At 35.2% G+C, this 10,334-nt stretch overlaps 1 protein-coding gene and 1 pseudogene across 3 annotated transcripts in view; one reads left to right on the top strand and one right to left on the bottom strand.

The window, feature by feature from the left end:
* Positions 1 to 10,334, top strand: part of LOC115448648 (solute carrier family 12 member 6) — a 601,928-nt gene that overhangs the window by 371,418 nt on the left and 220,176 nt on the right. The gene's annotated exons all lie outside the window — the stretch shown is intronic.
* LOC119190613 lies at positions 6,674 to 7,920 on the bottom strand (annotated as a pseudogene).

Genomic DNA, 10,334 nt, shown 5'->3' with positions numbered 1-10,334 from the left:
TGACACGCCATCTGTTAGTGGTGTCACCGCTGAAAACAATTTAGATATTAGAAAAACGTTTTATACCTGAAAAGCTAAGAATAATAAAAGCAAGAGAGATTTGATTATTGATGAATTTAATGGTTCTGCCATCTCTCGCTTAATAGAAACCATCTATATTCAAAGTCCCAAAATGCCTCGTAATTGTCCTAATTAGTATTAACATTGGTAAATAGCAGTTTTGTGACAATAATATACTTACTGAGGACAGTGTGCAGCTGTAAGGATGCTCCGATTATTGATAATAGTACCACCAGATTGTCGCCACTGACTCAAGTTTGAACTATACAGTAAGGCAACTATGCTGGGATAGTTAGTAATAGTCGTAGTACTGCCGCCCACGATCCTGTGGATTAGCTGGGACAGCTGTGAAAAAAACAAAATATAGTAATATATATTACATCAATATATCGAATATTTTCAAACAATTGATTTGAAAGTCTCGAATCTCACCAGCCACAGCGGAGAGGGTTAGAAGGAACACGATGAAAGACCGCATGTTAATATCAGAAGAGTGCATAAACATTCAAATACGCGGCTTAATTTATACCAGACATTTGCTCCGATTTCGGGAGATTATCCACGCACAAAGATAAGACAAGTCTTTGTTTTGATTGAACTTCCGTAATATTAACCAATAATGTCAATGCGTAGGGTACTTTAGAAAATGGATATCAAAATTAATCACATTGTTTGTATTTTATATCTTAATCCAACAATTGATCTACTTTTCGTATAGGTAAGAATGTTATTATTGTCGGCATACTGTATAATTCAGCATAGCCTTAATTGTTTATATTGTACCGAACGATACTATTGGTAAACGTAAAAACTGAAGACAATAGTTCAATAACGTCGAGCAAATTGTGTAAGTAGCTTGACATTTGCATGCAACTGACATATTAGGATTTCGCCAGAGCCGTTCTAATTGTGCTTAAGCTCATAATACCTTAGACAAAATTGGTTAAGAACTTCTAAAAGAGTGGCTTAGGTAAGGTCAATGCTGTAAGAATACAGTCACAAGCCTAGAACCAAAAGTGCTTGACACCATATTGCAGCTGTTGCTATGCGCTTTGCTCTTGGTTCCGTAAAAATGAGGCAATTTGTGACCTGATAAATTAAACAATATCATATAGACTTTTTTTTTCGCACAGCACAGTAGACGCTGTTACCTCTTCAGCTAAAGGTGTTAGGAGGAAAATCTTTAAATTCGAAGGCATTATCATAGACAAAAAAAAAGGGTAATCAAGAAAAGTATGATTTTTTAAAAAATCTTTCTTTGTCAATTGTTCCCATAATCTGCTAGATTCAAAGACTATATGAAAACTGATGTTAGAGTACCAGTAACGCTAGAAGTTGGTAAAAATACCTTTACTTTGAAGTTTGACGATGACCGCATTATCATTCACCGATAATTAACAACTGTGTGAACATAATCCATACAGGAAACGACAAAGTATTTTGGGGAATTAGTTATAAAATATTCATGTAATTGTGAATAAAAAGATCAACGCTATCCATTATTATTGGTTTCAGTTTCTGTGTATGGTCTCCATTCTTTCCTCTGACTTTGGTCTTTACTAAAAGAATATTAGAACGAACTCGGTAGGTGCAGCCCTTCGTAAGCTGCCAAGGAAAAATAAAATTTAATTTCGTTGATCACTGAGACTTTCACGTGTTACATGTCCTAATTGAGGGGAAAACCAAGCTGTTAAAGAAACACAATTAGATAAGGATAATCATGCTAAATCCCTTGCATTCACTCAATAGATTCATCGATAACCATAGATACAAAACAATAAATCTTATCTTACTATAAATGCATAACTTTGTGACGATGTTTGTTTTGAATAAAATCATAATTAGATTTGATGCAATCCGGGCACACATATAGACAAAATCAATAATCAATTATGTATTTAAATCTAATATTACATAGGCTATGTTCTATACTGGCAAATTACACAATTGGACTTTTACTTTGGAGACGACCAATGCCACGAATGAGACTTAGTTCATAAAAAATTGCAGCAAATAAAATAAAATCGGATGTCTTTGGGCTAGAACAGTTTTCGGAAATCGCATGCTTTTTGTAGGATTGGCGAGTATGCGATTAAATATATCTAATCGGTATTCACTCCTTTGATATTAGTTTATAAACTAATATCAAAGGTGTAAGTTTTTGTGAACAGTATACTCCGCGTTAATTGTTATCACTTTTATCAAATGCTAGCTTTTGCTCGCAGCTCCGCCCGCGTGAATAAGATTTTCCACTATAGAGGTATCTATTACATAAATATATATTTTCTCGGGATAGAAATTAGTCTATGTCCTTCCCAAGGTCTCAAACTATCTCCATGCCAAATTTCATCGTAATCCGTAGGGTCGTTTTCATGTTTAACGCATTCAGACCGGCAACAGATGCAGCAGGGCACTTTGTTGCATAATATTTTATTGTATTTAAAACTTTTGAAGCGGCGATAGCCTAGTTGGGTGTGGAACGGACAGCGAAGATGAATGTCCGCAGGTTCAAATCCCAAGGGCACACACCTCTGACTTTTCTAAAATCATGTGTGTATTCTTTGTGAATTTATCGTTCGCTTTAACGGTGAAGGAAAACATCGTGAGGAAACCTGCACATCTGAGAAGTTCTCTATAGGAATTTCGAGGGTGTGTGAAGTCTACCAATCCGCACTAGGCCAGCGTGGTGGACTAAGGCCTAATCCCTCTCAGTAGTAGAGGAGGCCCGTGCTCAGCAGTGGGCAAGTATATAATACAGGGCTGATATTATAAGAGGAACAATTCCGTCATACACGTTTGTTGCGTAACTTTAACCGTTTACGCATTGACGCAACAGAAGCTCTCATAAGGAATAAATTTTCAGGTTTCCGCAACATTTTTCATTGATTCTCCATTCCCATTGGTCATAGCGTGATGGTATATAGCCTATAACCTTCTTCGAATGGGCTATGCAACATTAAAAGATTTTTTCAAGTCCAACAAGTATATACTAGTGGCGAAGGGTGAACAGTTCCGAAAGGGAACCCAACACCACATATAGGTACAACTAATATGCACAAATGCGGTTTGCAAATTGTTCTAATGATAATTAGATATTACACAAGTTATGCAAATAACATCTGGGGTTGTATACTACATGGAACTTGTTGAGACTAGACGGAATTTCCGTGCTTTCCGGCGTTTTTGCTATGCCTATTGTAATCAAATCTAACAGCTCATGTGATAGGACCCTTTCTTTTTATTTTATCCGTGGTGCTAAAGCACTAGGTATAAATACCTAGCTTATCTAAAAGGTTAAAACGCCTCCTTAGATCATGATTTTGTCATCCGCATTGCTATTGAGGGAAGTGGACAATTAATATTTCCAACTCCTCCCTATCTTTCTATTTGATTAATTTTGTTGCGGGATAATGGCATATTAGTTTTCCCTGAGACTCGCCGAGCTACACTGCGCGGTGTCATAAAATGCGTATCACTGCTGATCCTGGCTTACAGGAGTTGTAGTGGTAGGTGTGAGGGCGGGAAAGTCTCACAAGTTACGAAAGGAAGCTGGCAGGAATTGAGTTATGGGCCCTTGGCTACTAGTATTTACTGAGATTAGCGCGTTCAAACAAACAAACTCTTTGTATAATAGTATCGATAGATATAGATATCAATTCTAATTAATTCGTTATAAATCTCATTCTAAAAAAGGAAAAGTTATCGTTATTAATTGCTATTTGACAAAGAGTGGTTGAAATAAAACTAGTTTTCGCGTTTTATCGGTGTTAATGTTTATTTTGTTGCGACGCGACGTTTCGGAACCTTTATATCTTTTATTATCACGAGCCGGACTGAGGTTTTGGTCGTTCGAAAAGTAAATGTAACATTATCATATCTATCTTATTTTATCATTATACAAAATTGCATATATAGCAGCGATAGCCCAGTTGGTTGTGGAATGGACTGTCGAGACGAATGTCCGCAAGTTCAAATCCCAAAGGTTGACTTTTCTAAAAAATTATGCGTGTATTCTTTGAGAAATATCGCTTGCTTTAACGGTGAAGGAAGACATCGTGAGAGAAACTGCATACCTGAGAAGTTCTCTATAAGAATTTCGAGGGTGTGTGAAGTCTACCAATCCGCACTAGGCCAGCTTGGTAGACAAAGGCCTAATCCCTCTCATTAGTAGAGGAGGTCCGTGCCCAACAGTGGGACAGTATATAATACAGAGCTGATATTATTATTATTATATCCAAAATTTCACATATTTTATAAAAACAAATTGCTGATGACGATCCTATCGACGCAGAAAGAGCTCACACTGTCACGAGGTCTGGCAGCTTGTCTTTTGGGTTCTCATTTAATCAAATTTATAACATAATCCTAGGCTTGTGCAAGCTTCCAAACATAATTCCTATTGAGATTTGGACTTTTACAAATTTTAATAGCCCAAGAATTATCGTAGGTAGTAATCGGTGTTCATTGGCGAGGATTTGTGGCTTTGTCTAATCTAAGATAATATTTGGAGCCTGAAGAATGTTCAGCAACTGCAGACTTCATAAAGCAAAGAGGAGAAACCAAAAGAAATATATCAGTCCGTATTAAAGAACGTTTAGTTGACGTAAAACAACAACCACTTGGGAATCATCGAGTTGTAATCGGTGGAAAATATAATAGCGATGTCGTTAAAATAAAACTATTTTTACGGATTTTATCGCGTGTTTTTATTTTATCATTTACTTCCGACGTTTCGAAGACTTTACAGCCTTCATGGTCACGGAGCGGAGTGACGTGTTGGTCATCCAAAGAAGGAGTTACAATATCTATCTTCATTTTACAATTACACTTTTTTAGCTGCTGACGGTCTGATCTACACATAATGTCTAAAGTGTCTTTAAATCTAGTAGCCGGTCTTTTGGGTTCCGATATCATTAAAAGGAAAATGACCAATATCGTTACTACAGTGTTTTTAACTTATGTAAACAAAGTATTACTACCTATGTACGTATTATACTCGTGTATACTAATATTATCCTTTAATCTGTAATAAATCAATTTATTTTGAACACTGATAATAAGCTACACGTTTTGACAGTAACGCACAGTTGCATAAGTTTTTATAAAACACCATAGTAGAGTGTATAAAATTATAATTAACAGCTATAAATTATTTAAAATGAAATATTGAAGTACATCGTTAACATTTCGATCTCTGTGTTCTTCACTCTGATTTTTACCATATTATGAAATATATAATAACTACTCATGTTTATACGTGTCCGATATTTTTAAAAATATTACGTAATGAAATATTCAATTTATTTTAAAAACGCCTACTCAAACAACTGCTTACAGTAACAGAAACGTTTTCGTCATCGCGCAGATAGGCGCTTGCGCCAACTGATGTCGGCGTCATATAATAATTGGATTATTAACGAAGTTATATAAAATATTTTAAAATAATGTTAGGCCGTCTTTAGACTAGCAAGTTCTCGCTGTAATATATGTACCTTCAAGTGGAGTAGGGTCAAAATAGAGTGTAAAACGACGATACAACCCATCGCCAGTCAATACAATTATGCCGGCCTGTTTGAACTGAAATATATTGGATCCAATGTGATGTCTAAGGAGCAACCATACATAACAAAACATATTTTGCAATTTATTGGTCATACATTTTTTTATCTCTAACAATATGACGTCTTATGAGATTGTCTAATCGATTACTATGACTGGATTTTACTCTATCAGGTTATCGAATGCCTAATTGATATCGCTCATACACGATAACTCGAAAACTATGTTATTAGCTACGAAAGGATTAATTTAAATTATGATGTGATATGAAAATTTGAATCCAACAGGTGTTCATATTTTAATTGTGTAATTAATTTCTATCACAATTATATTTTTTAGAGCATAGGAAACGAAATATTTTTTAAAGATTCTAAGTGGTTTAATTGTAGGTGGCCTAGAATAATCTGATATGGCATTATGTGGCCTTTTACCACTACAACAGACCAAGGTTACATGATTCAAATAATCTCCAATGCACATGAATATTCGTAAACCTGAATAATCGTCGATAATATTCACGACGTTCCTCTTTTATAAGGTTAAACTAATATGGCATGCAACTAAAATGAATGATATATTATTTACCAATAACCTTTTTAGTTCTAATAGAAATGGACGTCATCACTGGAAGATTTTAAGAGTGGGTGCAGCAAAAGTTGTTTCGCGCTCTGTGTCCTAATTAATTCCACGCGTTATTGAGGCTACTAATAAGATAATTATATGATTTGTCCATGTCAGTACAAAATCAAATTTGTGTTGAAGTATGGAAGCTCTAAACGTTTATAAGGACCTATAGGCACACCAGCTAATTATTATAACCCAGTGTTGAAAACAATATCAGCTTAAATCGTTTAAAGGATAAAGCCTTCTTTCTCTCAGATTTTTTGATGCCGCTAACTAAACGGTCAACTCGGTATAAGTCGATAAAAGCTTGGGTTTCTGCAGGAGGTATATAATTAGAAAATATAATGCACATCGAATGAAGTATAAGTGTTCGTAGTTCACAATGAAACACATTGTATATCCCAAACAACACTAAAATAAAAAAAAAACCTTTTTTATAGTAGACGATATTTTTATTGCACTTCATAAAATTTAAGAGTTGTTGCTAATCCAGCTAGTGTAGCGTGTGACACGGGCGTTAACACCAGGGAAGCGAGCCAAAGCGCATTCCTCTCCCCAAGAGCACACTCCAACGACGACACCGTTGTGGTAAAGAGGACCGCCGGAGTCACCCCTGGCACTGGTCGCGACCGCCGACGTCGAGCCAGCCAGAGCACAACATGTTGTCGGTAACGGTGCGGCCAATACTGGCGTAACGAGACCTGCACGTAGCCTGGTTCACAGTCCAGACCTGGACGTGGCGCAGCTGCTCCGATGAAGGACCACCGCTCTGAAATAATAATAGTAAAAACCGCTCTGAAATAATAAAAACATAATTTTGTCGCAAAAAAACAAAAATATCTGGTTGATATTTTGATTATTTTCTGTTGTTTTGAATGCACACAAATTTCAACAAAGAAAATTACCCTGATGGCCCCCCATCCGGCAGCCCAGACGACTTGGTTGTCACCGAGGTTGTAGTTGGCGCCAGCAATTCTGGCGGGCTGTGCGGCGTTGTTGAAGGCAATGTTGCTGGCGGTGCGCATAATAGCAATGTCGTTGTCAAGATTTCTCCTGTTGTAATTAGGGTGGATCCTGACGCTGTTTAAGTTGTGGACGGCACCGCCGCTGTTCGCGAAAGTCGAACCAGATCGAACACGCCATCTGCTTGACTGCGTCTCCGCTGCGAATAGAATAAAGCATAAAGCTTCCTGTTTTATACCCGGAATCTCTTTCATACCTCAATGATTCAATTTCTATACTTACTGGGGCAGTGAGCAGCGGTGAGGACATTTCTGTTATTGAGAATGGTACCACCGCAGGCTTGGAAGAAAGTGTTTCCATTCCTGGAGAACAGCAGAGCAACAATGGTGGGATACTGCTGAATAGTGGTAGTAGAACCACCCACGATCCTCTGAGGGTTTGCCGGGACAGCTGTAACATATTATTTAAATTATGATTTTATGGCTACGTTACGTTGGACATATTATTAATTTTATTTAAAAATTATTTAATTATTTATTTATAATAAACTTACCCGCTACGGCTGCGAAGCCCAGAGCCAATAAAGCGAGGAAAAGACGCATGGTTGCTGTTTGACAACTGTTGCTGTTACATCTTACCTTGCAGTATTTATATGGAAAACGATCACTGGGATTAAGTAAAATCAGTATATTCATTTGTTAATCGCTTATTACATGAATTATCATAAAGATAAGGCTACACCTTTGTTTGGCATTATCTTCCAGATGTTGCTTGTGGTGAGCCGGTTTGTTAGTTTATTTGCTAGTTTTTTGTGATACTGAGGTGACTAAAGCTCGATACGTATTTCGTCATTTTATTGTGTTAAACTTGCCAAAAATTGCGTGCAAACTTATCGAACCTAGTGCTTTGTAATATCTTCCATAGTTTGTTCTCATTCATTTTTAAATTTACCCATTTATTTCGATTTAGTGATTGGTTTTTGACTCTGTGTTTACATAATTTAGAGTAAATTTAATAAAAAATCTGTTCAGTGCTAATTGGAGCATTAACATGAAATGATTCCATCACTATTCATTATTATTTTTTTATCTAAATAAGGTTCTCTAACAGAACACACATTTATCGTATATAATATAAAAGTAGTAAAGTCACATTCTGATCTGTGTACCAATTATAGGAGTACACAACACTCACAAATTAACACGCAATGTCCCTATTTTACAAAAAAATGACAAATTAAAACGAATTCTAAAATCTACCAACTAATAATTACTAAGCAAACATAACTAACGTAGAGAATTTATAAATTTGTACTTAATGCTAATTTGCTAAATTTCAATTTATGAGACTGCGCAATAATAGTGGGATTAGTTTAAATTCTGGTTGAGGTGTTTTAGGCCAATTTCAATCCCCCACAATTTAAAATCTTCTGGCCTACACACACTTAATGTTTTGCATAGCTAGTATAATTAAAAAGTTCTAAATTTCTTCCAAAAATAATTATTTGTATGACATAGTATATAACTCATCAAAATTATTTTGTAATTGTAGATGGTTAATGTTTGAATGTAGGTATTAGACGAACAAGATGAAAACCGAAATTCTTACATTAACAGTTGGGATAGACTAAAAAAATATTAATGCTAATAGAGAAATAATACAAACATTCGGAAATAACTCGTAATTCGGTACTCAAGATTTAGATTACATATTGTTATTTAACGATTTTCATCATGATACCCGAGAATGTGTTTGTGAACAGTAAGTGGTATCTAGTCAACTATACAGTAAGTGTTTCGTAACGTTCATACATAGATATAGATAATAATAACGCATTCTAAACAAATAGGAAAATGTTTTTTGTACACAAACGCAATGACGAATGAAATAAATCAAAATATTGAAAAACGTTGTGCATGATCATTCACGATCATTACTATGATTTAAATTTTAACGAAAAATTTGCTACCTTAGACGTCATTTTACAATCGCTAATAGAAAAAAAAATGGGAGTAATATACATATTATTTTAGCTATAAGCAGCAATGTGCATGCACTGTTGGGCTGTAGCCAGTGTAATTACTGGCATTTATGAAAGTTAACACTTTGATTAAACATCGTTTTTGTATATTTGTTTGTTACTAAGCTAAACTGGCAGTGGGCATATAAACATAAAAACACGAATTGGAAAAAAATGTATAGTGTCTGTGTGCGAGAAATTTACTTCTTTTTTGGATTTTAGTAACTTTTGCAGTCGGATTTTCTCTTATTAAAGAGCTTGAAGCTGGTTTTTTTTTATTATTCCGGCACTCCAAAGTGAGCGTACTGCACCTGATAGTAAGCGTAATACCGTCCAGATAAAGTATCGAATGGCAAAAAATGGTCATGTCATGCTATTCAACATAATCATGATGGATACTAAATGCTAAGTTTTTTTTAGTGTGATGAAACTAAGCCATAGTGCTCTGTGAGCAATACCTCGACGTTAAGTACTGGAACTTATTAGTTATAGGCATATGCAGAATTACATTTTTTTTTTTTTACTATGAATGTTAATATGTTCTTTCCAAATAGTTTCTTGTCAATTGTTATACCAAGAAATTTTGTAGTGCTAACTTCTTTCTTTGCTATATTCATTTATTTATAGGAAGGATTTATTTTTCTTTATCTAAAATAAAAAAAGACCCTTTCATAAATTGGTTAAGAAAAAAATACGAGATTGCTAATAACACAAAATTATTCAGATAATTCAGTTTAGAATTTGTTCAGCTACTTATATGGCTGACTACTTAGTTAATAAAATAATATACTATGTATTAGTATAGTTGTCAAATAGATTTGATGTATCTACTATCTTGATTTTGTGGATGACCAACACCTCAGTCCCCCCGTGGCCACGAAGGCTGCTTATTTTGTTCCACCTTCATTTGGAACCCTGTTGTTCAAATGAGAGAGAGATAGTTTACAAAGCAGATCGTTTATGTAACATGTTTGAAAAAGCTTATTGCTGCCACATGGGAGTGAGTGAAATCGGAATGGAATAGAAAATCGTAAATCATTTATGAAATTCCAGTTACCGTATGTCCATGACAGTACTCCTAAATATAAAAATCTTACTCATATTGTTA

The sequence above is a fragment of the Manduca sexta genome, chromosome 25, assembly GCF_014839805.1.
Source record: "Manduca sexta isolate Smith_Timp_Sample1 chromosome 25, JHU_Msex_v1.0, whole genome shotgun sequence".
NCBI classification, from domain to species: Eukaryota; Metazoa; Arthropoda; class Insecta; order Lepidoptera; family Sphingidae; genus Manduca; species Manduca sexta.
Note: the sequence above shows the minus strand (reverse complement) of the source record. Positions and strands in the feature narration are given on the sequence as shown.